This window comes from Tupaia chinensis, unplaced genomic scaffold (assembly GCF_000334495.1).
Source record: "Tupaia chinensis unplaced genomic scaffold, TupChi_1.0 Scaffold000273_1, whole genome shotgun sequence".
Classification (NCBI taxonomy): domain Eukaryota; kingdom Metazoa; phylum Chordata; class Mammalia; order Scandentia; family Tupaiidae; genus Tupaia; species Tupaia belangeri.
Window position 1 is genome coordinate 549635 of NW_006159755.1, and position 6000 is coordinate 555634.

A 6000-nucleotide genomic window follows, 5' to 3' on the forward strand; every position below is an offset into this window, starting at 1 on the left:
GTTTGCAATGCTTTATCCTTCTCTGTATCCCTTCCTCTTCCAAGAGCTTATTAGAGTATTTTCACATGGTCAGTTCTCAATGAATTATTTGTGAAATAAAAAATAAGAAAAATTTTAATGTGAGTATTCTCCATTGTATCCACCCTTAGGGAGTATATTCATACCAATTTGTTAATCAGACATCTGTCTTCATCCAATTCTTCAGCAATGTAAGGCACAAATCTTAATCAGTGTCTTAGATGCAATAAGGCTAAAGTGAACTACTTTTTCAGGATACAAGGATTGAGAGGGAAGACTTACCCTACTACTGAACTGTGTTATGAACTCAGAGGAGAGTAGGCACTGTTAAGGGACCCCTGCCTGGCTTCCTGAAGTAGGGACCAGAGCCAGAAAACCCAGCTTCCTGGTTTTGCTGAATTCTGTTCTTACCCCTTACTCAGTATCTCTGCCTATGTTATCCTGGTTAAATTGGCCTCATTCTTCCCTCTTTTGTGGTGGGTGAACAGAGGTGCACTGAGTGTTGGGGATTTTGTCCAGAGTTGGAGAGGTCATATGGTCTGTGTCAGAAGGCTGGAGTTATTTATAGTGGGAGAAAAGCTCAGGAGCATGGCACAGGAAGAACTGACTTCACACCAACTCAGAGCCTGGTGATGGCATGGACCCAGATTTTTCTTGAACATCTCAGAGGAGCTACATTGCTTTTCTGAATTGACAAGAGCTGTGAAATCAGGGACCATGTTTTCCAGGACCCTTGTGGGTAGGGCAAGAGTGAGAAAAATGACCGTTTTCTTGATTCTCTAGTCCTTATGACACAGCCAGTGAAGCTCCATCTGACTTTTTCATTGTTTGTCAGAGGATCCATGTGCTTGCCAGGGAGGGGAGTGGGCAGGATCCCCCCATCGGGTGTGGTCACACCTCAACAATCCCTTTTTCACCATTTCTCCATCTGTTGGGATTTTGAGTTACACACGCACATGTGCCTAGCTCGGTTTTCAAGCTACCAGGGCCGTGATTCAAACAGCAGTCAGCTATGTGGGATCCAGTTTCCTTAACCACTAGGCCATGGGGCCAGCCCTCCATGTGACCTTTAACTGTCCTGTTTTTGAACCAGTGGAGAAGGTACCAGCTGTGTAGGGTGGTAGAAGTAAGGACCTGTTAAACTGGTCTGCTGTACCTGCCTCCCCCTCCCCCCCCACCTTGGGTAGGGAGACTGAAACTGCTGCTTGCTGGGGTTTGCCAAGTCAGTTTCTCCTCACGGATTACCTACTCCTGGCAGGCGGGCAGGCAGCTCCCCACCCAGGAACCCTCAGACCAGCTGAGCTGTTGTGGGAATCATGCTGCTGGCAGGGCAGGCACTAGGCACTAGGGTGCCTCTTACCTTTCCGGGCTGCGCTTGCCCAGAGCTGCTCAAAATGTTAAGGCTGTGGAGCCCTGGGGCCTCCTGGAAATAGATGGTGTCATGGGGCCTTTCCTGCTCCTTGTGGCCACATTCATGGTATGCAGAGAGGCTGGGAGGGGTGAGGAGCTTATAAATTGTGGGTAAGTGAAGTCTAGGGAGGATGAGAATCCTTCCCTAGGGCACTTCTGAATTTAGGGTTGTAATGTTTCCAAGGCATACTGCCGTTTAGTACCTTAATTTCTGGAGTTGCTACTTAGGTTACCTTTCATTTTTTTCAGCCCTAGGTGGAAGAGATTTTTCAATGTGTAAGTATAGTATCCAAAGTGTATATAGTGAGTCTTGCTTATGGAGCTAGACTTTTAAGCAGGTTGAATTGACGTAAATCAAGGTCAGGAAGTGGTCGGCAGGACATGCAGACCATGCCCACTTCCTGCTGCTGTCTCAGTAACAGGACTAGAAGGCTCAGTGAGTGCAGAGGCACTGAGGACTCTCACACCCACACAGGACAGACCTCTAGCTCATCTCCAGCCCCTTGTTTTATAAGCATGGAAATGCAGGTCCTAAGTGAGTAAATGACCTGCTCGAGGTTATATAACTTGTTTGGGCAAAGCTGGGTCTAGAATAGTTCTCTCTGGAGGCCCTTGACACTATACTCCTTTTGCTTCTACTTCAGAGGCAGACTTGCTGCCTAGAAGGCCATGTGGGGACTACTTACAGACCTCATAGCAGAAGGAATCTGGGAAAGGAGAGTGGAAGGGCAGCAGGCCCCAGCCCCACCTACTGGAGATGACCTCTGAAATCCTGCCGGAGACTGTCCAGAGAGGTGCCAGAAGACCCTAGGGAGTGGATTTAAAACTGCACCAGCATTCTATCCCTGACCCAGGTCAAAGGGGTCACATGGAACAGAGTTGTGCTAAGAGCTATGGGGTAAGGAGTCACTATGAACACAGCAGGAAGACTCTGAGCCCAAGACTTCCCATCATAAATTAGGAAAGCATTTCTGGAGAGCCTGTCAGGTGCCAGGCACTGGGCCTGAGCACTGAGGACACTGAAGTAACTTGGTTTTGGAAATTTCCCTTAGCTGCTCCCAGTCTTGTGTAATGGTGGACAAGATAGCCACCAAGAGTTGAGGAGGAGACAGGCCTTTCAGTAGGCAGTGAAGTCCTAGTGCAGGAAGGACTGAGCTGGGGATCCCTGAAACAGTGGAGCAAGGACCCTGTGAAGTGAGCTTGATGGAGCAGGGAAATCTTACTGGAGGAGGTGATGTCTCAGCTGAGGCTCACCAGGAAGAGGGGCAAGAGCAGACGATGGAAGTGCTAGGAGGCTGTAGCAAGGACCTGGGGGTCTGAGAGAGCATCTCCATTTGAAGACAGGTGTCTGGATCCCAGAGTGGGGTTCTAGGAAGAAGGGAAAGGGTGACGCTGCAGGCAGAAAGAGGGAGCCAGCCAGCTCTCCTCCCCTCCCCAGTGGGTTGTAGGAAAATGTTTTAAGTTTTTACTATAGGATGTGGTGTGTGTGCTTGCAGAAAGAGACAGAAAGTTAGAAATCACCTCCCAGGGAGGATGTCCACACTGTAATCCCTTCTCCGTTCTCCTCTCAGGATTTTGGGCAGGCATGTACATGAACCCAGCATGTTTTTCAAGCCTCTGGGTCCAGGACTTGAACCACTGAGTTGGCCATGTGGGATCTAGCTGTCTTAACCACCATGCCACTAGAGAAAAAGGTGTTTTGTTGTTGTTTTAAGGCATGCTTTGAATAGGAAGACATTCTCTCCTGTTAACAGTGCTGGGTACCCTGTTCAGATGACTGCTGGTACCCACTCCACCCCCATGTGCCAAGTTGTGGAATAAGAGGGACTGGCTTTTAAATGTGCAGTGTGGGTAGAGTAAGCTGTCCGAAGTTTTAGTGGTTTCGGTGCTGGCAGGGACTCTGGCTTTTGCTCTTCAGCAGGGCTGGCTGAGGACATGGTAGAGCTTCCTTAGACTCAGGGACCAGGAGCCCTTTCCCTTTTCTTGTGAAGGAGTGAAATCTTTACTGTTACTAGAGGTTCTACAGGCTTTTCAGAGGCAGCCTGGAGGCCCATGGTAGCAGCTGCTAAGAGGAAGTACCTAGTGGCAATCCCAACCACTCTTGACAAACATAGCTATCGCCACACAGCACCTCTCTGTGGTTGTCTTGGGCTCTACTCTGGAAAGGGAGGAGCTCTCCCCTCCCTATAGGAGGGGGCCTGTCTTCTGTGGCTTCTGCCTTGCCCTTAGTTGCAAACTGGATTGCACAACACAGCCAATGAGAGTCCCCTTCCCTCCTGTCATTGGCAGTCAGCACAAGTGTTTAAAGTGGTAGACCTTAACTTACAGGGTTGTAGAAATGACCATACTCCTCACTGCTAAGGGTCCAGAGCACAGCCAGCAAAGTGTGTGAAAATTGACATGCACTTAGAATGTGACTGTCCAGCTGGGAGAAGCTTAATGGGACAGCATTTCACTTCTGACTATATAAACTGTCCCTTCTCCTGTCAGGGAGTGAGTTTTATTCCCATGCTAGTCCAGCTTTACTGTTTCCCCTCCTGCCTTTTCCCAGAGACCATAAACCTGCCCACCTCCTGTTCTGTGCTAGTTCTGATAGGAGTACCATTCAAAGTTCCTGGCAGGAGACCAGCCCACAGAGATCCTGGTTGGTTCTCCCTCCTTTCCCAGCTTGTTAGATGTGCACATTCCCCAGAGTTTTCCTTATGCAGCTGGTTGGCTCTGTAGTGCCCGAGATTGGAGCTCCTACAAGGGGGACCCAGCTGCTTCCCTTCCTGGGTTTTAGAGGCGGGACTTGAAAATAGAGAATCATAATCTCTGTTCCTCCTCCTCCTCTTCTCCCCGCCCCCTCACTGCCAAGCAAACTGGAGTGACCAGCTCAGAGCAGAGATTCAGCCCGCCTTACCGCTCTGCATGACAGCAGTGATCTGGAGGAAGATTAATGGGCGCGTGAGTATGTGCACTCTGGAGCATGATACTGTCTAGGACTGGCCCTCTGTGGCAGGTGTGGACTCACTCTGGTGTTAGTGGAGACCAGGGCTCTTCAGGGGAGTTGGTGAGCCAGCCAGATGTCTGCCAGGTCTGCCTGAGGTCACCCTGTTTTCTAATGCATTGGGAAATGGAAAGTGCTTCTAAACACCCCTGCTCTTCAGGAGAGCTGGGTAAGTGGTTTGGGGAGTTTATTCTTGGAATCCCTTGCAGTACAATATCCCTTTTTCTCCTAAGCAGGTTCTTTAGTTCCTAAGCTGAGTTCTTTCATTTCTAACTTACTGCCTTCAGTTTCCTTAGGAGGGGAGCATCTTCCCTGGCCTCAAAGAGATTCTGGGTGGAATAGGAAAGTGGCGATTGCTCCTTTGATAGAAAGGAGATGTTGGAAAGGCAACACAGGTTGCCAGTGGCTGTTTCATGGTCCCCTTTTGGCTAGCTAAAGAAGGGGTACCACCTTAGCCTTCTGCCAACCTCCCATCAGCCAAGGGAACGTCCAAATGGAAACATCCTCTTGTGCTATGGCTTGAGTGCCTAAGACAGAGACCAACCAGTAGCAGCCTGAGCTGCTGAATGGGGAGGATTGGTTATTTAAGGGCTGTGACAAATGGTTTTGCTGGGGAGAAAGAGTCTAATTTCACAGAGCCAGGGGCCAGCTTCTGTAGCAGAGCCATGCAGCTTCTGCAGCTAGACTGCCTGGAGCCAAGGACTCAGGTGCTGGCCACCCTCCCCTCTTCCTTCCTGTTTTGTGGCTAGTTACCATCATTTTCAGGCTGACCCACTGGTTCGAGGGGATGACCCTGACCTGGGCTCCAGACTCCCTGCTGCCTGAACCCTCCCCAACTTCTCCCCCACCCTCGTCACCCTGGAACTGGGCCCAAAGGTGATTCTTTTCTTTCCAAATTCAACAGGTCACAAAAAGTTCTGTTTCGGTAGCTTGACTTTGATTAGGAGTTTAGGTATCTGAGTACTGAATTGCTTTCTTTATTCAAGAACTCTTAAAACATTCCATCTTTGTTAAGGGCTACATATATATTTCTAGGTGGGCTGGAAGACTTTGTTCAGATATTAATTTAATTTGGGGTTCTTTAGGGGCCCTATGTTGCCCATCCCCCTAGTCTTCCACCCTCACCCCCCAAAAATCCCAAATATCAATCTTTCATACAAAGAACATTGGAAAAATTGAGCAGTGCCTCAAGGTCACTTGATCATAAGTGGTATTTGGCATAGTTAGCTAGTTTGGTGTTTGGTAAGAGATTTCTGTTTTATATTTGAGCAAAAGATTTCTTGGCGGGAGGTCTCAAATGCTGAGTTTTCAATGCTTGCCCTGTGCACAGGGTTTGCCCTCTTCTCCTCCCCTCCCCAGTGGGTTGTTTTAATCCTCTTGCCTATAAACAAGTACAGCAGAACATGTCGGCCCGGCTCACATGACCATGGTTATCTCTTCATGGGGTTACCAGCATCAGCATTAGATACCATAGTCATTTGACATGGTAGAGCTGTCAGGATAAAGGGTGGAGACACCAGGAGGAAGCCTGGGTCTGCCAAGGAAGGTAAAAGGGGAGTGTGTGTGATTCCATAGCGAGAACC

General features: G+C 49.0%; 1 protein-coding gene across 3 annotated transcripts in view; it reads left to right on the forward strand.

Annotated features, from left to right (window-relative positions):
• MARK2 (microtubule affinity regulating kinase 2) overlaps positions 1-6000 on the forward strand; it is a 72951-nt gene that overhangs the window by 28216 nt on the left and 38735 nt on the right. The window contains exon 1 of one of the 3 annotated variants that reach the window (XM_027772389.1): positions 4352-4374. The exons of the other annotated variants lie outside the window; for them this stretch is intronic. The gene's annotated coding sequence lies outside the window, so the exon portion shown is untranslated. Of the gene's footprint in view, positions 1-4351; positions 4375-6000 lie in introns of those variants that run through there. 3 annotated transcript variants of the gene reach the window in all.